Here is a 27,316-nt window from a genome sequence, read left to right as displayed (position 1 = left end):
ATAGTGTGCGGAGTGGCGATACTGGTGTTTTTTCTCACATACAAAGAAAGGACGAAAAATAAAAGTGTTAATTTTATTTGTGTAATAACATTTCTACAAAGTGTAATTTGTGATAATACATTCTGAAATTTCAAGTGAAATAGTGTTTTAATAAAATAATGGGAACGCAAATTATAAGCACGATGAATGTGTAAGTATGTACATGATTTTCTGTTTTAATAGTCAGTAATAATTTGGAGACAATTGTGGTCGAAGAATCAATTTTTAATGTGGGATTCAATTTTTTCGAATTTTCTACAGTGTTAAATTTATGTTCATATGGTTAACAAAATGATGTAAACACTTGTGATGCGTAATATGGAAGAAATGTAGAGTTGAAACATTGACGATGCGTATGAAAAACCTAGCCGTTGTTAGTGGTGTGGTAAATAATTGTCTGTAGTAGTTAGCAGCAGGTGGAGTGCAGAATGGAGGAGTGTGTTGAACCTGGAAGACAGTGCTTATGCAAAACGGGAGACTTTCTCCATGTTTCAAAGAGATCAAATTGTGGATGCGCGGTTAATTGCTGCAAGTGTATCTAAAATGTTCAGTGTGCTAGCAGTCGCGTGGAACATTGTTCAAGGAGATTGCGGCCTACAAAACTCATCGGAAAATAACAGCGGCAAATAATAGACTAATAGTGAACGAAAAAAAAAAAAAACACACAGAACGGGGCGAACACGAGTATTGCTAAGGACAGTAGAGCAAGTGCAAACCCAATAAGCTCCTGGAATTGGATTAGGATTAGGAATTAGATTTCTGGGCTTTCGGCATCTATGGCCATATTACCCAGTCACGTATGAAGCATGACGTCCCTCGGCGATCACACTATCCGAGAAAAGGAAAGGAATGAAGCGGCCTGGGACCTGTATGTTAGGTACCATCCCGGCATTTACCTGTTGTGAATGAGGAAAACCTCACTCAGGATGGCTGACCTGAAAAAACTTCTACACTTTTCAACCGTGTCCGCACCGGAAGTCGAACTCAAGACCGCTTGCACCAAAGTCGAGGGCATTAGCGACTACGCTACACGGGGCCACTTCCTGGAATAGCGTATTGCAATAATGACAGACCGACACAGCTTACACAGCCGCAACACCTGCAGTCGGCTTGCAATTTTCAAACCAACGATCATCGCTAACAATGCCTTAGCGTGAAGTTAATAGTATTGTCGACAACATTCACACGGACCATCGATGATTGTAAATGGATTATATGGTCAGATGCAAAGACGTACACAGGGTTCTGGGGGTCCACACCCCGCCGAAATCCCGACTTTTCTATAAATTTAGTCTAATTTTAGGGGTAATATGACAAAGTTTAATATAATTTATGCGGATATTGACGTCCCTGGTCTGATGAATCCTCTTTCACCTTATAGCCAGCAGTAGGACACGTTTATGTATGTCGGACGCACAAAGCATATGCTCTAAATTATCTTCTTCCTACCGTGAAACATGACGATGTCTCTGTGATTTTGTAGGCCGCAACATCTTGGTTTTATGTAGGTTTTGTCATTACGTTACAGGACGAGTTGTTGGCAGTGGTTATTTAAACATTTTAGATGACAATGTGCATCCTAGGGTCCACATGTTGTGTCCGGCCAATGATGCAATTTTCTAGTATGATAGTGCTTCAACTCATGTTGCTGGAGCTGTTGAAGCGTTGTTTCATGAATATTGGGATAAACTACAACTCCTCCTGACCAGTCCAATCTCCAATCACTCAAATCCTGGTCAGTGAACATTATTGAACACTTGTGGGTAGTTCTGGAGCTCAAACTGTTCGGAAGTATATATACGAGTTTTGTTCAAAAAGTATTGAACCTTTGATTGGCAAAAATACATTTATTGATTTGGAAATCCGAAACACTAATCCCTTTCAAAGTAGTCTCCTTGTTAATACACATACTTCTCCCAGCGGTCCCGCCATTGTTGGAAGTGCTTCTGGAAAGCAGTTTTTGGAGCAACCATGACTGCGCATTCCGCATGATGTCTTCTCTTGACTCAAATCGGGTCCCTTTTAGTGGCATTTTTAGCTTGCGAAGAACCAAAAGTCACACGGAGCTATGTCGGGTGAGTAGGGAGCTTGATAGCACACAGGAATATTGTGTTTGATGATGAAAGCCTGAATCAAATTTCGGAGACACTCTCCTCGTGCCCAAATTCTCGTTCAAAATTGAATGTACACATCCGATTGCATGGTTTCCGCTTGGGTATTACCAAACTTTTAGCAAAATTTGATGCAATATCGCCGCTCAAGTTTTTCTATCATATTGAAAAAAAATAAAACTGAAATCCGACGACCGCTCACTACACGTCTTCACTCGTTGGCTGACTGCCAGCGACTGACACTTTCTGCGGGCGGGAAGAAACTCTCCCGCGCTTCATTGATTTACGACGGGAAAAAATAAGGTTCGATACTTTTTGAACACACTTCGAATATATCAGAGCTGTTCTGCAAGCTAACAGTGGTCCCACACCACATTAATAAGGTAAGTTACATTTTTGTCAAGCATCTTTGTGGGTTAATTTTCTGAAATACTCACTAGTACTACCCATTTTCTTTCTATAGTAACAACCATTCGTTGTCCTAAGAAAACCTTAACTATTATAAATTGTATTTCGGACTTCCATTCCAATTATCACCAGTCGAGAAGGTCCGGATATCATGCGGGGAAGCAGATTCACAGCATTTAACAAACATTACAATAGTCATACAGATTCCAAATCTCAGTTCCAAAATTAATGTTTATTTCAAATACCAGGATACAAGAGCTATATTACAGTTGTCTGCTTTCAAACGATCCGGATTATAGGATACATCAGTTATCTTAGCAGCATTTTACTTCCTACAGCAAGTACCTTGATTATTTCATTTACTATCAAGAATTCGACGTATATACTTCAATTATTTATAATATTTAACTCATTCATTACTTTAAGACAGCGACGTATTGGTACATGACTGAGAAGCTTTGTATAACAATGGCTAAGAATACGTATTTAAAAAAAAAAATCCATCTCGTAGTTTGAACATAGGCTGTAATATTAGCCTTCTAAATTCAGGAAACTCGTTATTATTTAATAAAATAGTTATTTCATACAAAATCTAACTTAATAATTTAACATTGGGAATCATCTGGGATACGAAAGTAGGCGGGGCTAGGCACTTAGCAATTCATATTATGGTACATCTCAACAATATTCCAAAACACATCTTACCGTTTATATTTATTTACTGCACAAAATAATATAATTTTTAATATTTTATGGCAGTTCGACCAAATAACACTTAAAATTGCTTTAAACGTCAAATTAATTCGGTTTTACATTTATCAACTTTCACTGTTTACGTCAAGGATCTTATAAAATAGAGGATCTGCCCTTACAACAAAATCTTGAAGTCATACGTCACAGTTTCGCCACCCCTACTCTGCCCACTCCGCCCAATAGGATCGCAATGTTTTGAGCCAACATTCATGGCGGAAACGAAAGTAGCCAATCAGACGATGGTAGAAACGAGAGTAGCCAATCAGACGTGCCGATGTTCGGTTGTTTTTGGCTTCACCGATTTAATACGATGATGATACATATGGCCAGATCCTCTATTTATAACATCCTTGGTTTACGTAGACACTTTCTTATATTCATCAATCGATCAATAATAAGAAAAAGATAAAAATGCATGCATACAGAATTTAAAACACTTTCCGCCCAGTGATTCATTTAGTATTCCAGAAAACTATAATTAATCGACTAGTTTTAATAAAATTTGAGTTGAAAATTGATAATAATATTTTAAAATTAGTAACAGCAAGCTTAAAATTAAATAAACAAGTATTTACAATAAAATAAAACAATCAATAATGATAATGTGGACCAAACAAATCAGATTTGTAGCGATCGGTTTTCAGATCGTTATAATTGGTCCCACACCACATTAATAAGGAAGTTACATTTTTGTCAAGCATCTTCATTGTTTTGACAATTATCTGTGTGTATGTATTTTATCTCTTTCTGTTAGGTGGCAGCAAACCTAACCTACGGTGCATATTATTTTGCAACTTTCGAGAGAATTTTTGACAAATTTCCATAAAAGTTTTATGATTTTTTTTGAATTGAATTAATTAAGTTAAATGGGTTAATAATTCCATCTTCTGGTAAGCATGTTGAATACATATCTTAACATTTTGCAGAAAATATGCTTTGTCTTATTATTATCCTTCTCGAATTCTTCCCAAGGACGTAGTGGATCCTAAGCGCTTATTTTCATTATTACTAGTAGTCGGGAAAATGTTGACCATTGCTCCCACTGCTGGAATTTCAAGTAAAGTTAATAATGACAGATTGCTTGTAGTAACGTTATGATATTTGTACTACAGTGGCTAGTAACAGTATTTTATTATTTTAAGCGGCAAGTAACTTTGCAAGCAATTTGCAAATTTAAGTGTAGTTTTGCGATAACATTAAAAATACAATTTCGTTTATTTACATCGCTTTAAAAGTGTCCAATTCTTTTATAAAGTTCCAAAATTGTAGACAAAGGAATATGTAAGGAGTATGTGTACATTCTGTTTGCGAATATGTATAGTGTCATTTTTTTCTGTATCCCAATGCCTTTTTTTTCTGAATATTGACAGAGGTTATTGAAAGAAGTCTACACGTTTGTACTTAATTTCGCTCGAGCAATATGAAGACAACATTAGACAGACTTTATACATAAATTTAGCAAGAAGTCGAACAAATTTCTGTGTCGATCCTTCAAAGAGACTGGGTAACTATTTTCAACAGACTTACCGAGTGAATAGGATTCAATAGTAATAATCTAAATGATATACAGGGTGTTACAAAAGCCGGGTGGCTTAGTGGTAGAGCGTTCACCTCTGGTGTTTGGGGTCCCGAGTTCGACTCCAGCCCCCGCCAAGTGAACTTTGTGGTGGACAAACATCGTGTGCGTGGGTTTCCTCGGGGTTCTCCCGTTTCCTCTCACTTTCTTCATTCCACCATTTCATTAATTACTCATCATCACCGTCTCCTTTACCCTAACCGGCATAAGCGTGGGACGTAAGACTCAAAGATTTCATTTCAAAGGGTGTTACAAAAAAATTGTCACATTATTTTCGGAATTAATTCTTTACATCAAAATAAGTAAAAAGTTCATATGGACCTGTGGTGGGAAGTGCATAGTTCCTTAGTTATAATGTGAAAAAATGAACTTTAAAGGTCCATAGTTTCACTACTATAGAACCTATCGTAGTCGGGTCAAGACATCACTGAGGAACTAGTAGATCTATCTGAACTTTCAAACAACCATCTTTCAGAACCTGCGGTACTTGCACAGTCATTTTTAGATATGCTGTTTTGGGAGTACTTGATCACGCTCCACACACCTCTCTAAAAATTGGTGTGCATTTTTAAACATGGATATTTGGATAGCCCACATACCAGTTCCTCAGTGATGTCTTGACTAGGGATGACTAGAACGGATCCGGTTCTAGAAGATCCGGTTCCGGAACCGGTTTTTCGGATTCAGGTCTAGAACCGGTTCTTCGGATCCAGGTCTGGAACCGGCCTCATAGTAGTGAAGAAATGAACTTTTAAAGTTCACTTGTTTCACGTTTTCGGCACCCTATAGCTCCGAAACTATCCGCTTTTGAGCACAGGACCATATGATTTTTTTTTTTCTTATTCTGATGTGAAGAATCTATTCCCAAAATATTGTGACATATTTTTCTAACACCCTGGTAGGACTTTTGCAAATCCAGAAAATAGTGTTACAAAATCCCCTGATTCATGAACACAGCTGTATCCTTAAACCCCTCTAAGCTGAATACCTGTAGTTACTTCGAAAGGTGTTCAATTCAAAGCAATATTAAAAACAATGCATTTGAGCATAAAATAAATGGAGTAAATGAGTATGCTATAACTTGAGATGTCCGACATAATGGATTTTATTATTATTATTATTATTATTATTATTATTATTATTATTATTATTATTATTATTATTATTATTATTATTATTATTATTATTATTATTATTATTATTATTATTATTATAGAATGGAGTGAATTAACTGGGTCGAACGAAAAACAAATGAGAGGGTGTTAGAAATGGTGGAGGGAAACGAGAACGATTTTAAATATTATTAAGAAGAGGAAGAGAAACTGATTGGTACATTGGGTAAGAAGGAATAGTATCATAGGAGCGTGGTAGAAAGCGTGGTGGCAGGAAAGAGAGAGAGGGGGAGAAGAAGACTACAATTAATGGACGATATCAAAACAGAAACATCGTATGGGAAAACGAAGAGGTTAGCGGGAAGACCGTGGAGCATGGAAGCTTCTCAATTGCAGCAAGTGAGCTGCCAATAATAGCAGAATACCTATGATGATGATACATTATAGAATATGCGAAACAGTGCCATGTCCAGAAGTTTATATTATTTCCATGTAGGCTATAATATGTAATAATATGTTCATTTCGGATGATTCAAATCATTTGTTCAATTCTTCTATCAACGCATGACTCGTAAGATGAATTTTAATACAACTCTTTTCATTATATATATATATATATATATATATATATATATATATAAATGTTTTAGTAAGAAACACTGAATTCTCTCTATTGTTTCTTTGAAGAAAGAAAAACGTTAAACATATCTACTGTACGTTGAACTTGATAAGATTACTTGTTCACATGAACACTAAGTGATATAAAGGGATCAAAACTCAAAAGCTGCAAACAAATAAATACATTTACACAAAAGAGTCTATACCCAGTGTGCGAAATCGTGGCAATCAATGTGTGGGGGAGGGAGGGAAAGAGGGAAAGACAGGAGTGTAAAAAAAAATGTCTTTGCACTGGGCAAAGAGCGTTCACATATTTGAACATTCACAATTGAACGGCTCGGGGAAACATAATGGTAAGTCACATTTTATAACTTTCGAAATGAAATTAAATGAAATCTAGGTTTTACGTCCCACGTTATGCCGGCTAGGCTCAAGGAAACGGTGTGATGATGGAAAATGAACCCCGAGAAAACCCATGCACACGGTGTTTGTCCATCACAAAGTTCAGTTGGCGCGAGCTGGGATCGAACCAAAAACCCTATGCACCAGAGGTGAACGCTCTACCACCGAGCCACCACGGCCCCATCTGCAGATATGTTTCCGAAATTACACTATCTACATATTGTTCTGTGGTTCGACGCCAACCCATTCTATATTTATCTCAATTTCATCGAAAGTGCCGCTTACCATTATGTTTGCCCAAGCTGCTCAACTATTAAACTATGACTTGTAATCATATAGACATATAGGTTTGAGCACACCTTAATAATAATAACAATAATAATTGGTATTCGGCCATTTTTGGCAGGTCACTTGCGGCAACTAAGAAACTTCCATGCTCGACGTTCTTCCGCTAACCTCTTCATCTTCATGTACGATTTTCTATTTTGATATCGTCCATTAATTGTAGTCTCCTTCGCCCCCTTCTTATCTTTCCTGCCACCATACCCTCTAGCACGTCTATCAATTGTAGTTCCTTCATAGGCAATGCCCCAGCCAGTTTCTCTTCCTCTTTTCAATATCTCCTCCTCAACCATTTCTAATAAAATAGTTGATTTTTCTTTCTTTCTTAAATTGTCATGTACTCAGCGGATTGAAATCGCAGATATACCAAAACTCCACCAACAACAGATTGAAGACCTTCGCCAATATTTCATCAACACAGCAGAAAAGAAACCAATCATCTATTTCATGTTATATGCAATACAGACACAAAAGCTACACCACTCCATCTAGCCATGAGAGTCCACCACAAACTATGAATCAGATGAACAAAAGCTTAGCAAATGGAATTTAAATGAACTCCATGGAGCCTTTAAGAATCATTCAGAGGCAGTAACACAGATATACGACGATCAGCTGCCTGGCTCAAGAAAACTGGACTCTTTCCTGAAACATTAGGATTTATGATGGTCATACAGGACCGAGTGATACCAACCCGAAACTACTGTAGACACATATTAAGCAAGATATACCGGATGAAAAGTGCAGAAAATGCGGAAACACATCAGAAACAATTGAACACATCATAGGTTCATGCCATATAATGGCTTCCACAGACTACCTAAAAAGACAAAACAATGTTGAAAAAAAAAACATTCACCAATTTTTGGCACATAACATGGAACTAATCACCGATGCCAAGCCATACAACAAATACCAGCCAAGTCCAGTACTTGAAAATGATAAATACAAACTCTACAGAGATCGAGAAATCAGAACAGATGTAACGGTACTTGCAAATAGATTTGACATCAAGGGCGCCGATTTCTCTGTAAATTTGGGGGGCCCATTCACAGGACTGTAGTCGAGGGTACACGGCGGTACACGCCGTATACCCTTTGCTTAATCATAGTCATGAGAGTGTACCTTCTGCTTCAAAATGTATAGTTTCGTTTATATTTAATATATTTAATCGGGCCATGACTCCAATGATAAAGTGACTATATCACCATTTTCCTCTTATATTCTTAGCAGGTGTTTAAATACGTATATGAGTCATGAAAAAAAAATCCAGCTTGATTTTTTCTATTCCTTCTCGGAGTGAGTTGGTTCCTTCTCCATACCTCATCCATTTAAATTATTAATGCTGTGGTCAGGGGCGGATCAAGGACGGACTTCTGGGGGGGGGAGGCGATGGGTTGTAATACTGGTACTTAGAGCTACTTTTAAGAGCGTCAAACACGGGGATGGGTTATATTTATATATAAAATTTAAAAAATCCTCTTTTGGGGGGAGCGATCGCCCCGATCGCCCCCCCCCCCCCCCCGGATCCGCCCCTGGTTGTGGTTTAGGTAAGGAGTGTCATCAAGAAAATAGCACGAAATGCTTTTAGATTATAAAATAGTCATGTATTCTTTATAGCTATTATTAATACATACGATTGACATTTGTTCATTAAATCAGGCCTTCAATGTCTCTTATGACAATGATAGATGATCACAAATCATCGTGTACCCTCTGAAAATTTTAGAACTACAGCACTGCCCATTCATATGCAGAAAGCATATATGAGGATTTTAAAACAAATTGCATTGAAATTATGCCAAAATATTGTAAATTTATAAATACAGTAAGGGGGCCACATGAGCTTTTGGGGGCCCGGGCCCCCTTGCCCCCGCCCAGGAAGTTCTTTGGAGAACACTTCAAACAATCCCCACTTGCCAGAGACGGCCGTCAGATTACTAAGCTGAAACCGGTTTAAACCGAGATACAGCAATAATGATAATAATAATTGAGAGTATGATACTTCACACTTCGCCGCGGCCTCATGATCGAGCAAACTCTGGGGCGCGGTGGCTCAGTGGTAGAGCATTCACTTCTTGTGCCTGGGCTCCATGGATCAATCCCAGCTCGTGCCAAGTGAGCTTTATGGTGGATAAACACCGTATGCGTGTGTTTTCTTGGGATTCTCCCGTTTCCTGCCACTTTCTTCATTCCACCATATCATTCATTTCTCATCATCACCGTCTCCTTTAGCCTAGTCGGCGTATCCGTAGGACGTAAAACTTAAAGATTTCATTTATCGAGCACATCCTCCAGGGTTTATTCACTCGAAAATACTGCGGAAAACCCTGGCAACATAACCGAAAATTTTTCGCGCACACGAAAATACTCATGCTTCTGCAAACACTGCCACGACAGCTGAATCATTCATTCCCACGTGATACCCACAAGTCAAAAACGTATTTCCGTAGAACGTTCTAATTCCAAGGATATCCAGTGAGTGTCACCATATCCAAACGAAACTAACTAAAGTGTGTTTATTGTAAAATGTAACAGTAGAATTGTCATTATCTAACTTCCAGGTTAGACGGAATGCAAAATGAAATAAAAATAAAGGAGAACCCATTCTAGGAATAACCGTGCCATTTCAGTTTTTCGAGGCCATAGTGGGCGAGGGGAAAGGGAAAGATTCTCCACTGATGTACTTGTAAGTAAAGTTTCACTACTTTACCATGGATCGGAGACGGATCTAGAACGTAAAAACTGGGGGAGCAACCGCAACCCAGATTACGACAGGTATATCATGAATTTACTATAAACTTTCAAAAATATATAAATAATAGCTTCAATTATTATTACCAAACTGGGGGCCTAGGCACCCTCACCCCGGGCTAGGTCCACCACTGCTATGGATTAAAATATAGGAATATAGAGTAGTGTAAGCAACGAAGTTCCGGGTTTTAAGTGTCTTGAACAAGATATTATTTTTAAAAATGAACGTTTACAATCAGTGTTTCTTCCAGACATGTTTTTTTTGGGGGGGGCGGGGGCACTGTTCCCCGAGCTCCGAGAGTGCCCCCCAGGAGGAGACCAAAATAATACGTTTATAATATAACAATAAATAGAATAGTAACATGTGAAAGCAGTGTGTGCCCCTCCGAATACTAAGTGCACCCCTGGAACATTTTTTTTTCTGAAAGAAACATTGTTTAGAATATTGAGATATGCATAGGTTACAGAAATCCTGAAACGAAATGTACTTGGGAACTTGAGCCTCCTTTGGTGAAATTCTGCGTACGTCACGGGGCGGGGGAGGAGGTGTCCTCCTTGTCCTCCCTCAAATAACACCCCTGCATAGAACTATCAAGATAGATCTGTCACATCAACAGTAAGTAGCGGATCTGTCATCTGAGATAGGAACGAGACTAAAAAACTGCCCGCTTTATTTATTTATTTTTTAAATAATTATCTTATCCGCCATGTAATTGGTGTGGTTAGCACTAACTTTTCGTCATATTAACATTCAATATAATACATACAAAATCATGCTTCTTGATACCAACCAGTGGCACTCTACAAAGCCGAAAGTGTGTCTTATATTAGAGGAATATTACTTGACGTATATAAGTGAATATCTGTGTAGCAATATTCTTATCACGTTGTTCATGTGCTCTCACCACTGATCTAGTGGCTAGGTGTGTGCCTTTGGTCTCGTAGTTCCATTACTGGTGGGAGAACATAAAAAAAAATTGAATGCATTGTGGTGGTTCGTGTTCCATCTTAAAACTACAAGTCCATTAAGAAATATACGAAACATCGCACTAACATTTCTTGCTCACATTTCCTAAATTAATTCATGTCATGTTGCAGTTATCAGTGAAATGCGTATTTGTGAAACTCAAGCGTACTCATAGGTGGGTTTTAGGTCGCAGGTTGTTCCCATGAGATTACTTGGGGCGCGGACATTTTTTTTATTGAAATTGATACAATCAAACTAGAGAATGGAAAATTTGGGGGGAAGAAAGATGTTTTTGGGGGGCAAAAGTTAAATTTGGGGTTGCGTCCAAACTCTTATAGGGTATGGACCTCTCTGGTAAAATATTGACAAAAATATAATAGGTGTTTTCGGAAACTTTCATGCACAGCACATATTGGTTGAAACGACGTTCACAGTATGTTTAACCCTTTAACTGCCACAATGTACTAGCAAAAACTATATCCCTGGGGCCAAAATGTAATTTTGATTTTTCTCATTTTATTTGGACCGATTCTGTGTACTGCATGTGCATAATCTTCGGGAAAAAATGTGAGGCATCGATAAGTGCCACACGACACAATTTTATAAAAACAGTGAGTCATAACGTTGATGCCTCATGGCGGTTAAAGGGTTAAGTATGTCAATTGCAACGTTATGACAACGTACAAAGTTAGGTTAGTTTACTTTAATTTAATATACGTATATTCAACTTGTGTATTGCTCAAATTTTAACGTTGCTACAATATTGTGATTAGGTTAAAATGTCGGAATTATAAGGTTTATTGCAAGTGGTATAGCCCACTATAATCTTGAAATGTCAGTATTTAAGCATTTATTAAATGTTGGCATTTTAACCTTTAAAGTGAAAATTACTAGTAGTGTAATTCGGATTTTTTTCCTAAGCTGCAAGGATAATTTCAATAGTAGTATCAAGCCAAAACCTTTTTTTAGCTTCACAGTTTACTACAGGGCTCGTGGAAGAGAGTGATGTGTAGTTTGTCAGCATACACAATTAGTCATTTTCAAGGGCGATTTGGAAATTAATGATATATACTGAAAGGATCTCAAACGTAGGTCTCTTAGCAAATCTAACTAACAAAACAAGCAAGTTGACCAATCATTAAGGTGAAAATGCAGACGGGTGACATGTTAACACTTTTAGACGCTACTAACTCTGGATACGTTTATTGCTTTCACAGAGAGGTGATGCTTTAAGCTAAAAGTGTTAGTGTCCCACACAAAACAATACGCGTAATTACTTTTCCCCCATATGATTTTACTGTTCAAATTAAACCATTTTAATCGAGCATTTATTTAAAGTATTGGATGCTCAACTTTATCACAGTTTGTTTCACTGAAATCATGCGCAGTGCACAGTAACAACGGAACTCTTTCACATAACATACATTCTTTAGTGTAGAGTAGACAGATGCTGTATTTGTGTGCGTGTATGTCTGTGTGTGTGTGTGTGAGAGAGAGAGAGAGAGAGAGAGAGAGATATTACGTTGCCAGAAGTATAAGAATTCTCAGCTCAGCTAATCTTTACTGTATTTCGGTTTGCACTGTGCCTCCAGGGTTACCAGCTCAAAAACTGCAAATAACCTTATGATTTACAACAGATTAAACAATCAGAATTAAGTCGTATCAACTACTCACATTTAGATACAATTAGATAAATAAATAATAATAGTGTTAAAACATGAAACCCAAATAACTGTTACGATAGAATCTGCAAACGTTCTGAAAATGTCAACCATAAAAAGAAAAGAAATATTTAGTTCAGATCTCGCTGTATGGTACAACAAAACTGAAGGAAAGAGATTATATTTGCAAATAAATTACTATAGAAGAATTGGTGTAATGAAAAGAATAGAAAGAAACTGGAAAACTCCGACGAAGCTCGCGGATATGATGATGCCACCACAAATTCACGTGGTCTGAGACTAAGCCAGAAATTATTTGTACTAGGAATGGCAAATCCAGGAATTTTTGCTTTCTGGAATCTGGAAAGTAAAATCGAAAAGTTACGGATTTCGGGAAAATTCCAGAATTCGAAAAAAATCCGATCTTGGAAAAAATCCGGAATTTGGAAATATTCCTGAATTTTTTCGATTTCCTAAATTTTCTAAATTCCTGAATTTTTCCGAAATCCGGAAAGTTAAATTTTCGATTCCGGAAAATTTTGGCCATCCCTAATTTGTACCAATAGTGATCACTACTAACTAAATGCTACGGTACTTGACAAAATTAAAACAGGTTAGTTGAAATCAGGAGCTTAAATTCAGATTTTGCTTTTGTGCATGTATATCAGGTTGTTCCATATGAAATGACTATTTAGCACATAGGTTTTATTTATGCCATAGATTCATAATTAAAAAATATATTTAATCAACGTACGTTCCATCTGTATCAATGCACTTCTCTCATCGATTACAAAGTATTTTTATACCAGTTTCAAAGATTACCTTAGGCGTAGAGACAATAAATACATTCTTTAAAGACTGTTACGACAGCTTCCGCAATTTGTTCAAAGTAAAAAACATCCAAACGTTGAAACAGGTGAAAGTCAGTGGGAAACAAGTCTGATGAATCTGATGGATAAGAACAGAACCTCAAACTTCAACTCTTTCAGTTTCTGTAGGGTCACACGTGAAAAATGTCATCGTGCATTTGCATGGAGAACGATTACGCGTTTTCCGTTTACCAAATCCGACTTTGAGAACATTTTTTTATGCACAACATAAATTTGTTGACAGTAAGACTTTGTATTAACGGTCTCACCCACTTCTAGGAAGCTGTAATGAATGACTCTCCTTTAATGCCACCAAATTGTCACTATTATCTTCCTTGAGTGTATGCTTTGACTTTTGATCTGCATCTAGCCATTGTGCTAAACGTCTACGATTATCAAAGAGATTATCAAGCCATTTTCCACCCATATGACTAGACAACTCAGAAAGAAACAACTTTTTGTCTAATACTTAATAATATGCATATCTCCAAACACTGCAATATGCCTTTCTATCACCTCATAAGGAAACAGGAAACAATGTCTCAAGAATGTTAACTTCTCCAAGAACTGCAAGGTGTCTAGAAACTGTGGATATTCCAACTCCCATTTTGCAAGCAAGTTCTCGAACGGTTATGGAATGGTTACTTCAATTAGTGCATTTAGGTCTTTATCACAGAGAGCGCTCTCAAGTCTCCTACGGAGTTCATTTTGCAAGGCCATATCTCCTAAACAGAATTTCTCAAACCAGCGTCTCACTGTGCATTCATTAGCAGCATCTTCCACAAAAGCAACATTGATGTTCAGAGCTGCTATGGTTGCAGAAGTCCAAGTTTGAATTCATTTTGTGGTATAAGAAGTCGTATATTGTAGGTTTCCATGTTTATACTTAATTTAGAATTTCTTCAATATTTCTGGTCTAATCTAAAAGATAAAGATATGATTAGATAGAGCAAAGAATAAGAAATAAAATGATATGCAACAACATATATTTAACATTAAATACAAACTATACTAAATACTAAAGGAAATCTGCCAATACAAAAATGGACATTTTATATGAAACGATCTAATATAAATACGTCGTAAAGTTTTACGTTTTTCCTTAGTATTAGGGGTAAAAGTGGATTTGAAAAGGTAGGGGGACGCATCAGTCACGCCGTCCCCCGTGCCTATCTTTGCCCATTGTAAAGTTTTAGAAAGTGGGGGTACGCCACAGATATTTTCTGGAAGTGAGGGGACGACGTCCCCCCGCGTCTCCCCGCACTTTTGCCCCTGCTTAGTATTACTGTACTGTTGATTAACATTGATTATTATACTACACTGCTGACAACTATCAAGCTCAAGGGATGATTGCATCCTGTTCCTCCATGAATGACGCCACTGATTAAAACAAGGGCCTATTTCCATAAATCAAGTCTTTATAAGACAACAAATATTTAATTTTGTTATCTGAAAGAAAGCAAAATGCATTTATGTTGGATCACTTAAAAATTACGATTTAAAGGAAGAGTGATTTTTCAATGAATGATTTACGAATCATAATTAAAATGAGTTCTATTTAAGAACTTGGTTTGAAGATATTGTGTGAATACTGTAAGATGCATATTGAGGAGATTCTTTTCAAACCTTATTGACTTAGGCGCTACAATAATTTACTAGTTTTTCTTTCTCCTAATCCGGGGATATTTAATAGGCTTATATGACCTTTCATCATTTATTTTTATGTAGATCATTCTGCAATGTATACGTTACATTAGTTTGAATTCCATGTGATTATGAGGAAAACGTAAAATGGCTAACAAAAACTAACAACTAACTACTGTTTCACACTCTAAAACTACGGCGGACTTTCGAACTATGCGAATTCAATACTGAAATCACAAATAGAGTGGATCTACAACTTTCGGTTGCAAACAACAAAGAGGTAAGGTCAGAAGAGATAGAACCTGTTGTTCGAGCATTTTTTCCATAGCAAAACTAGTTTCTAGCTCTTACAAATTATTAATATATATATATATATATATATATATATATATATATATATATATATATATATATATATATATATATATATATATATATATATATATATATATATATATAAGGATCAATATTGAAACCGGAAATTTAACTAGTTCTTAACTACTTCCGCTTTTACCGGAAGAAAAGGAACCGAGATTAAATCTACTCTTGGGATCCATATTTAAAAATCCGTTTCCCGCCTCCTATTACCCTTGTCGACCTATGGAATACAATATCAAAACCAGAAATGGTAGTATAATCCAAAATTTACTTAACTTCTAAGTAGCTAATTATGAAAGAAAGAAACTCTTGACGTGTTTTAGTTAACACATTACACATTTAAAATTCTAAAGTTACACGTGGTATAATGTAGAATAGATTAGTTAATTTGGAGTTCAACGTCTCTCTCAGCATCGTTGCTATGTGAGACATGGATCTAGAGCTTAATGTGAAAATCAAACTACTTGACCTTCTACTAGAAATCAAACCCTAATCTTATGACATAAACATTAGACAGGGAGCAATGTTTCTCGTAAATCCCTTCATTGCGAGGTAAAGCATATCCTACATAAAATTATCAGTCATCGAACAGAATTTTAGTAAACATTCCTTTTTGGTGGGGGTTAGGGTTGATATTTAAAATTATTATCTATTGTAGACCACCAATCAGTAGACCACGTTTTGAATTTCGAAGTGATTATGATATACTTTAATGCAAGAAAGTGAAAGAGTTTATTTTCAAGAATCGGCCATTTGCAAAACTTTTTATTTTTTTTAATTTAGCTAACAGGAAAACTTGACTACGGCGTTTAGATTTCATATATACTGAAGTGCCAAAAGCCATGGGAAAGTGGTGGGGAACTCTTTGACGATTCAGGAACATCACAAGAAACCGGTCGAACGGCGCGAAGCAGTTTCAGTATTGTAAGTTGAGTGCAGTGAAACGTCGTGTACTGTAAGATGGCATCCGAGGGAATTATCGGAGTTTGGGATGGATGCGGGATGGTAGTCGGTGCTAGACAAATGAGGTATGCGATATCAGAAGTTGTCCGGTCGTTGAACTTTCCTCGCTCCACAGTGTCAAGGATGTACCTAAGTAAAGTATTGGAGGCATTACAACCAAGGATGTAATGGGCCGTATATCTACCTACTATTTTTATAGTACAGCATATACTCATCTTAAATATACAAAAGTATGAGCGTATACGAGTCTGGGTATACACTATACTTTTGAAAACGGTCGAGCGTATATCAACCAAAAATTTTAGCACAAGTGATCATCGGCAGCGGTGACTCACATGGGATCGCGACACACCTGGGCCTTATACGACTGGCTACGTGTAGCGTAAGATGAATCACCTTTCCAGTTGGTACACACGGATGGAGGGGTCCTGGTATGACACAGACACTATGAGACCGTGGACCTTGTCAACAAGGCCCTCTGCAAGTTACTGTGACTTCATAATATTTACCTGGCATGGTTTGGGTTCTCTGGTCCACTTAAACCAGACATTGGCCGATTATCGCCATGTTCAGCTGCTTGGTGATCATCTACAGCCCATTACTGACTTTTTGTACTCTGCCAAAAATGGGACTTTCTAGGATGACAATCCGCCATGTCACCGCAACGATGCACGACTGGTTTGCCACTTGCGACACATGATTTGGCCCCTCTAAATGTACGGACATTAAACTTATCGACTACGTCACATATCATCGAAAGCCATTCGTGCCGACGATTCTCGACCTGCAAAACCGGGTTTGTACAGAAACATCCTGCTTTACTTTCGCTGTTATCCCTGGTTTGTAAATGAGTTGGAATTTTTATTTATGACACAGAGTTGGATAGTTGGCAGATATTTAATAAAATAATGGACTGTCCAATGCTATTCAAGACAAGGGTTGATGTTAAACTTTCGACATCAGGGGACCTGCTTTGCCTCATTGTGCATATGGACATGGTGTACTTCAAATCTGAGATTTGGTCTTGAGATCTTACTGATTGTTGCAACATCACTGTCAGTTGTGATAGGTTGATTTGTAAGTTAAAACTTGCCCTGTCCTGCCTGAAACAGGAAAGACTGTCAGCCTTACCATTATATTAGACTATTTTTTTCACTTTATGTTAACTTTCCAGACTATTATATCAAAAATAATGTTTGAAGTTCTAAAAATGTTGGAAATCTTCAGAAATGATCAAAATGTGTATTTAGTGAGAACAGTAAAGTTAATTTTGAAATTACAAACGGTCCAGGATTCTCTTTGCTTTTCAATCTTCTACACGCAAACGCCCTTTACGCGAGCCTTCTATAACCCATGGATATGTCATAGAAATTAGAAAAGAAGTTTTCATTGATATCTCGTAAGGAAATTCCTGGAAATTTTCTCTTTTCAAATAGAACCTGTTATATATAAAATACATTTCCGAGTGAGAGCTGGTGGCTTCGTTTAAGATTGTGATAAACTGTTCAGCTTTCCTTGTTTGGTATTGAAGGAAGGAAAAAAAACTCAACAATGCCTCTCAACTGATGTAGTCATAGCAAAATTTAACAATTACCTCAGTGATCCAGATATTCAGTTTGCATTGTCAGTGAAATTTAGAATTTAGATTTGGTAATGGAGGACAAAGCAGGCTGGAGAAATAATATTTTGTCTACTTTCAGCGCCGATGCGATGAACAATGTGTGCATGGTCTAGTAGTGAATTGCGCCCTCCAAGTGGACGCAAAAGCTAAAACTATGTATTACAAATAATTAACGTCAAATAGTTACCTACACAAGTAGTAGTAAGAATGTAAAAAATGCTTCAACATTAATTATATTCAATCACGTTATTTACAAAAAGAAATAAGGATTAAAATATACTACAACTCAAAGTATTATATCGAAGAAGACATTTCTTTTTAAAGGAATCCAGAAAAACCCAAAATAATTCGGCTATATGTCATTTGAGAAAATGGAATAATCAATCATCATTAATGGAAGATGATTATAAATCGCTCAACCATCTCTTCCGCAAGTGACATGTAAAACCTAATTATTGGACCTAGCACACAAGTGTAATATTACGTTAATGTTAATCAAAATCACATGCCAATATATATTTAATTTCGTCACAGAAGAACCAGAGGAACGTAACTCCAAAAATGCTGTTTTAGTTTTCTTCATGTTTGGACATAATTTTGAAAGCCCCACTTGGTGTAAATGGAACGTAACGCCATCCCTTTTCCTTGTCGATCATCTGTTGTAATGTAGCTCAATTACCATCTTATTAAAAGCACATCTTTCTAAGAAAATAATATTTTTTCCTCTCGCCTGTAAACCTTGTAAAATAAAGTGTGAAGTATTTGGTGTAGTAATTCATTAGTATTGTAAATTAAAATATAAAATACAAGCTTTTCGTATTCTTTTAAAATCATATACAAAGTAACATAATTAAAACGTAATAATTAATTTGCTTTTTCCGATCGATGATTTTTATAGTAGTACTAATGCAATTCAACAATAGTTATATTATTGAGCTGTATTAGCAATTGTGGTGCGATTAGAATCCGCCTTTAACGTAAATTGTCTGAACGTTTTGATCCAAACTCTGTGCCTCGAACCGTTTAGTCCAGTGACTATATTCAGTCTAGTTGGTGTTTCCGAACCAATGCTAAGACTAACCTCTCATTATATAAATGGTTTCTTCCTAAACAGGAACGAAGAAGAATTCAACCATACTGTTATATAAATGGCCTGGCCTTCATACTGATGTTCAGGATCACATTCCAAAAATGTTACATATATAAGTGGCGCCCGAACAGGGACGTTTGGTACAGTTGCGCAAAGACTATACTAATTGTATCTTTTTAAAGGAAAATTGTAGTGGCTTGTTAGTGTTACATGGTTTTGTTGTTTCAGCATTAACAAATTGATCACAATATCAATAAATGGGAAAATGATACCCGTGGTGCGTGAAATGCAAAAGATGTGGAAGGAACAGAGTATATAATAGTAAAACGTGAATTTAGGTATTGAATGGAAGCTTTCACGTTACATGAGATTGAGAATGAAAAAATGAAATGAAATCTTTAAGTTTTACGTCCCACGGTTATGCCGGTTAGGCTAAAGGAGACGGTGATGATGAGTAATGAATGAAATGGTGGAATGAAGAAAGTGGGAGGAAACGGGAGAACCCCGAGAAAACCCACGCACACGCTGTTTGTCCACCACAAAGTTCACTTGGCGAGATTGAGAATGAGTTAGGTGTACAAAGTGAGATATATAAAATTTGTAAAGGAGCTAAACAAGAAATATCCGTCTATTTTGGAAATAAATATGAAATATAGAGCTGAAATTGAGGATAAAATTGCTTCAAAAATGCTTGAAATACGTAAATCTGATGGTTATTAAAAAATTAAAGAGGTTTATGATTATGAAAGAGAATTTCTTACTTTGTCAGAAATTAGATGTAGGTTAGAAAGATATTGTAATTCCAACACCACACGAATAGCAACGGACAGGTTAGCCGAATGAATATATAAAATTAATTTAGAGTAGTAAGGTATTTGCGGTAATGAGGGTTCCAGTAATACCCAAAATGGAAACAGTAATTCATGTGAAGTAAATTTTGTTAATGCAAATTATAAAGTCGTACCACCAAAACGGGTGAAATTTGTTAACTTTCCTGAGGATGTAACATTTGCATACGCTTTGGTTAGGTTCGGAGCACAGCTTTCGGGTCACAACGTTTAAGCAATGTACAAGAAAGACGGATTTTAATTGCACCACAACTGCTAAAACAGCTCAATAAAATAAATATTGTTGAATTGAATGAGCACTAATATTAACATCCTGAAACTGAAAAAGTAAATTAATTATTACGTTTTCATTCCTTAATATATAAATTTTTATTATGGTGTTACTTTGTGTACGATTTTGAAAAGATATGTAAAACTTGTATTTTTATATTTTAATTCTCAACACTTAAGAATCACTACACGAAACACTAAAAATTAAATATATATTGGACGTGAATTTGATAAACATTAAGGTGATATTATACTTGTGTGCTAGGTCCAATAATTAGGTTTTACATGTAACTCACGAAAGATTGGCCGATTTATAATCACTATTTCAGTTATGATTGATTATTCCATTTTCTTAAATGGCATATGGACGAATTTATTTTGTTTTTTCCTGGGTTCCTTTGAAAAGAAATAACTTTATCGACGTAACACATTTTGCGTTGAAGTATAATTTAATCCTTATTTCTTTTTGTAAATAACGGAACTGAATATTATTAATGCTGAAGTATTTTTCACACTATTACTAGTACTTGTATAGCTAACTACTTGACGTTGATTGTTTGTAAACATTTTAGTTTCTGCGACTACTTGTAGGACGCAATTAACGTACTATACCATGCACACACTGCTTATCGCACCGGCGCTGAAAGTAGACTACATCTTGCTTCTACAGCCTGTTTTGTCCTTGTTTACAAAAGGTAAATTCTCGGGTTCCCTGACAATACAAACTGAATACCTGGATCACTGAGGTACAGCCGTTCTTACAGAAAAAAAATATTCTGGGAGGCACACTTAGTATTCCAGGGGCACTGCTGGTACTATTCTATTTATTAATATATTATAGACATATTATTTTGGTCTCTCCTGGGTGGGACTCTCAGAGCTCTGGGGCGGGCGGGGGGCAGTGAACACCAAAAACATGCCTGGAAGAAACACTGCTGAGGTAATTTTTAAATTTAGCTACGATTTCATAAGTTGAAATACGTTGTTGAGTTTCTTTCTTTAATCCAAACAAGGAGATGTGAAAGAGCCCAGCACAATCTTGAAGAAAGTCAATAGCTTTCACTCTCAAACGTATGTATATGTACATTTGAAAAGAGAAAATTTCCAGGAATTTTTTATACGAGGAATCACTAAAAAGTTCTAGAACACACCCATAAAGTATATAGTGTGGAATCCATAGCTTTCTGGGCGATTGAAGTGAAAATAGTGACGCTCCTAATGGCATTTAAATCTAAGTTCAACCCCGTCGAGAGAGAGGAGGGGGAGCAAGGGTGAAAAATATAGGGCCTAAAATGACTGAGATTAATATCGAATTCATAGTTTTTGAGGTCAGAAAAACGGTTAACATGTTTGAAATATAATTAGTAGTTTAGAAACATAATTAGTGAATATGATTTTAACATCGTATCTGTTTTATTAAAGGGTGTATTCTGTGGGCGAATGACTCAAAATTTTTGTCGAAAGTATCTAGAGTATGTTCTGTATTTTTACCGTTACACTTTCATAGAAATACGTATCCTAAGGGAAAGGGGAAGGGGATCCCATTATTTCCGTAAACCTAGTCTTCCTGTGCAAACAACTGATATTTCACTTAGTAATGGCATAAAAATTAGAACTACCTAGCTATTATTAAAATGACGATTGTAAAGTTTGATGATTTGAGCTAAAAGACTTGCATTCATGCTTCGTTCTGAATTCTGAAGCGCTATGGGGGCGGTAAAGTTTTTCTATTCTAGCTAGTTTATAAGCAAATCTAACTATTTAGAAGTACATTATTTTGCTAATTAATCTAGTTGCAGGGAAGCACATTTTACATTGTCACAAATGTCACATGAAAGTTATTTGTATTTTTTTCGGCTACACATCCCGCTGCCACAGGATATCAGTTTTGGAAGTTCTTATAATTAGTTTAAATACTTTTCAATTTACGTATGAGTATACATTCAGCTAGAAACGTGAACTTTTAGTGTACTAGATCAACAGAGCCATTCTTATATAGCTAGTGCACTGTAAAGATTCTGAACAATTAAAATAATTCATGGGATGTCAAAGCATAGGTATGCAAGGCATAACTTCCGTTAACTCCTGCCAGTTTTTCAACACAACAATAATTACATATGAATAGCAGGGCCGAATTAAGGGAGGGGCTTAAGAGGGGCTATAGCCCCGGGCCTCCAGTTGGACAGATGCCTCCACTTTGGTCAAAATCTCTACTGGTTATCTAAAAAGAATCATGAAAATAAACCATTACCATAAAATAAATATGACCAAAAATATGAAACATATTCCCTTAACTTTCCTACTGTATTTTCCCAGAAATGTATTAGGTGAAGTCAGCAGGGCCACAATTTTTTTTCTAGCCCCGGGTGGGTTAATCCAGCCCTGATGAACAGGTTAGAATAGGTTAGTTTAGACTACGTTGGTTTAAATTAGGTTAGATTAGGTTTGGTTTCGTCCATTTAGTACATTGGTTTTGCCTAGCGGAGCTTATCGGAAATTAACCCAGAAATTACATGACGAAAGGGTTTGGTTTGAGATCAAGATAAATAAAGCTACAGAATGTGTTAGAAGGGTTAGTAAAATTATGATATATTTTGCTTATTTGCTTAATTGTTAAATTCTGTTAGCTATAAATTTAGCTATAATTGTCTTAGACTAGCTCCTGTTAGCTATAAAAATTAGCTATAATTGTCTTACAAGGAGAAGGCAGACTTTGGTAAGTGAACTTCGGGGCCATTTTTTTTTTTTACAAGGTTGTAGTGCACATTTAAAGAATTAATAGGGTCTATTACAAACTGGGAGAGTGCAATGGCGAAAAATAACGGAGAAAAACCGTCTTAAAATTCTTTACTCGACGCATATATCATACGACGCACAAATTTAGCAAGTGGCGGCTTCGCAGAGTAAGTAGAACATGCGACTCATGTACAAAGGATTCGATTCTCGTTCGAGTCAAGCTTCTTTTTGTTTTTTGCTTCAACCAATAAATTAGCCATTTGTAACTATAAGTGAAATATTAATTCACCATATGTTTATAATGAATAAAACAATAGACATTTCCAAATCAATGTTCGATGTTAACTAGGAACAAAATTTAATCTATTCTGTAAATATTATTGTTACCATAGTCGTGTAAAAATGTTCTTGACGTTTTGTGTCTACATCTGTAGACAGTGTGCGAATTACAAGGGGAATGAAGGGGAAATCTTTGGTTATAGCAACATCCAGTATTAGCAAAGGGAACTTTTCCCCTCAATTCCATTGTAATTCGCACACTGTCAAGAGATGTAGACACGAAACGTCAAGAACATTTATTACACAACGACTGTCGTGACCATAATATAACTCGTGATATCAGTATATTTACGGAATAGATTACATTTTGTTTGCTAGTTAACATGAAACATTGAAAGATTTTACAAGTGATTTGAAAATTTCTATTGTTTTATTCATTACTAGCAGCGTTCACCCCGCTTCGCTGCGGTCACCCCGGAACGCAATAAACTTTGTTACTTAGATAATTTTTACTTTTTCGCTTTCAAGTGATATGATAAAAACCATAGAAGATTGCAGTAAATGTTAACATTATATCGCCTGTCATTTATGTTAACCCGCCCCGCTTCGCTGCGGTCACCCCGGAACGCAATAAACTTTGTTACTTAGATAATTTTTACTTTTTCGCTTTCAAATTGCAGTAAATGTTAACATTATAGCGCCTGTCATTTATGTTAACCCGCCGAGTGACACGGTCATGCGGGTTGCATATAAATACGTTTATTTTTATACCTATGATGAACTAACAAAGGATTTGTACGTTATGGACACTTGAATGGTCAATTATCTCAAGACACTGGTAATTAAAAATTAAAGTGATATGATAAAAACCATCTAGGGTCCAAATCCTAATAACCCCCCAAAAATAAAAGAAATTGGTTCAGCCGTATTAGCGTGATGAGGGAACAAAGGATTTGTACGTTCTCTTTTATAATATAGATAAACATATGGTGAATTAATATTTTACTTATAAATAGCTACTTCATTGGTTGAAGCAAAAAACAAAAAAGTTCGACTCGAACGGGAATGGAACCCGGGACCTTTTGCACATGAGTCGCAGATTTTCCTCACTCTGCCACGCCGTCACTTGATAAATTTTGTGCACTACCACCTCGCAAAAAATGGCTCCGAAGTTCACGACCAAAGTCAGCCTTCTCCTTGTTAGATTAGCCATACTGTTTTTTACCTACTTTCTGAAGGCGTTTCGTGGCAACACTGTGGTATTAAAGTAATTCAAAATGGAGGATTGGTGGTGGTGAAGAGAGGGTGATTTTTCTGGACTTTGAAATATTTTGTCTGAGTGGTAGTGTTATCCTCCTTGAGTTCTAAAATTCATATAATTGTGTAACTAACTATATATATGGAGTATCAAAGTAACGTGAGGATAAATAATGGGCGTAAGTATATTTTATCGAACGCGGATGACGCAGAATTTTTTTTCTTCTAACTTCTAGGCTCTTTTTAGGAAAGAATAGGTCATCAAATTAGTTTGCTTTAACTCTATCCTATATTGGTGAAAGAAATTAAGCTAAGAGTTTAAGGAATGTTATAAGAACTTGCGTCATACGTAAAACGGTCATGGTTTGCAGTAACAATCCTAAAAATATTGAATAATGTTAATGGAAATCCGTTACTGTATGGTTTCGATCTTACTACGCGTTTTTCAGACAGTAGGGCTAAAAATTAAACCCGTTATTTCGCCTTGGATAAAGTTCCTAACATTTGTACCAAATATTTAGTGTTTTGGCTTGGTGCATTGCGACATTTAAATTTGAAACATTTGTTTTTTCTTTCGAAAAAAAAAAATGATTGTCCCCTCAACTAAACATTGGCTTTAAATTTTATGTATTCACACGTTAAGTTGTAATATTAGTAACGGTTTGATGAAGAAAGTGGTAATTGAAATGCACTGTGTTCACGCAGATGCATGCAAGAGGACAAATAATGTGAATTCCCTAAAATTCCTTGTACAGTAAAGTTACAAGCTTGAGTCGTTTCTTGATCCCCCTGCTACGCTCCAGCCCTGACTTCGTTGGATTGCATTCTCGCGTTTTAGTGGTCACTAGTCCAAATTGGTTTGTGTACTTTGCACAAGCGTTTTTATGACATATGTCCTTGATGCATGTTGATATCTTTATAGTGGGAAGTTCTCGTAAAGTGAATCTGCACCCATGAATCCAACTCCTATCCTAAGAAACAATTTGTAAGGCACTGCGAGGGAATTTCGTGATCAAAAAATTGCACATGAGAGGGTAGTAAGTAATACAATATCATATATTCATTTCCAGAGCACATTTATTTTCAATCAGTATGGTAATATTTGGGCTTTTGCGCCAGGGTAATAACAGTCCAAAATATCTTAGAAATGATTTAAAGCAAGAAAAGTGCTTTTTAAAATTTGGTGGATTATTCTTAATCTCAACCTCGAATATCCGATTTATGTTCAATGTTTAGAATAAACTATGTGGGAAAACCGATTTAAAGCAAGAGAAACGCACTTGTGAGTTTATATATATATATATATATATATATATATATATATATATATATATATAGATAGATAGATAGATAGATATATAGATATATATATATAGAGAGAGAGATAGATATATAAAGATATAAACATTTATTATTAGACTTGCTAATAGGAATAAGGATCCAATTTTTTATCATCGGGGTTGATAATCTTACACAGATACAAAAAGAAGTATTGTTTTCAACCATGAAATATTAGAGTGTGATCTAAGAAAACAAGTCTTCTTTTATGCATATTCAGGGTCGTAAACGTGCTTGCTCTCCAGCTTCGCTCCACTCTGGCTGACTAGATACAGCACTAACTTGTAGTGATCACTGAACATACACTGTTACGTGTTTTCGAACAGTAGAAATTACACGTCACTGCTGTTTCTTATAGTGGGACGGGACACCAACCCCCGGTAAAGTAAGCTGGAATATGAAAAGTATGTATAGTTATTTTTTTCCTGGATGATATCCAGATTTTTTCTTCGAATCTTAATAAATTAAAGATTTCTACTCCAGTCATTTAGATACAACTATTGTAATGATAGTTTAACGTAAGATCAATCTGATATATTTTTTCTTTTGTTAAGATTAGCATTCAGCAAGCAAAAACTTGCTAATTTATCCTAATCAGATAGGCACGTGAAAAAGAAAACTTGTTGTAACGATATGTCAAAATTATGGTGTATTCGTTTAACAAATAAGATATTTGAAGTTAGGAAGGTCTTCCAAAGTGGTGTTGAATTCAAGATAGCGAGTTGTTAATGTGCAAACTAGGTGTAAGTTAGTAGGAGATGTCTTTCCGGAATTACAATTGAGTTCTTTATGTTCGTTTAAGGGTTAAGTTTAGAGTTATCCCTCCGCTTTTTATAAAAATCAGGAAAATTTACAAGAGAAATGAGGTAAATGATAATTTGAAGTTTTTATATGATGTTTAGGAGTGTAAGTTCGGCTCGAGAGTTATGTTTAATGCAAGAAAAGATATGTGGAAGTTAGTACTATTTGCCGGATGCGGAAGCATTCTAGGAAGGTTTCAGCAGCATGGTAGTTGTAAAATATGGCGAACAGGTGTAACGGATGCGCAAAAATAATGAAGAAAACCTTTTAAATTTTTGTGAAGTTGGGTGATCGGATCACTTTTAAGAACTTGTGGCCTCCGAGGTCTCCTGATCTTCGGTTCTCAAATTACTTCCTATGGAGTTATCAGAAGAGTCTTGGTATACCGTGATAACCCACGAACACCGGAACACTTTCGAGCTAACATCATAAGAGAAATTGGAATCATCGCCTAGGATACATTATGGGCTACTGCTCAA

General features: G+C 36.2%; 1 protein-coding gene across 1 annotated transcript in view; it reads left to right on the top strand.

The window, feature by feature from the left end:
* Positions 1-24,708: 24,708 nt before the first annotated feature.
* Positions 24,709-27,316, top strand: part of Diap1 (Death-associated inhibitor of apoptosis 1) — a 71,195-nt gene continuing 68,587 nt past the window's right edge. The window contains exon 1 of the mRNA XM_081729581.1: positions 24,709-24,877. The gene's annotated coding sequence lies outside the window, so the exon portion shown is untranslated. The remainder of the gene's footprint in view (positions 24,878-27,316) is intronic.

This window comes from Thermobia domestica, chromosome 1 (assembly GCF_964235325.1).
Source record: "Thermobia domestica chromosome 1, izTheDome1.hap1.1, whole genome shotgun sequence".
Classification (NCBI taxonomy): Eukaryota; Metazoa; Arthropoda; class Insecta; order Zygentoma; family Lepismatidae; genus Thermobia; species Thermobia domestica.
The sequence above is the reverse complement of the archived record's forward strand: the minus strand, read 5'-3'. Positions and strand labels throughout refer to the sequence as shown.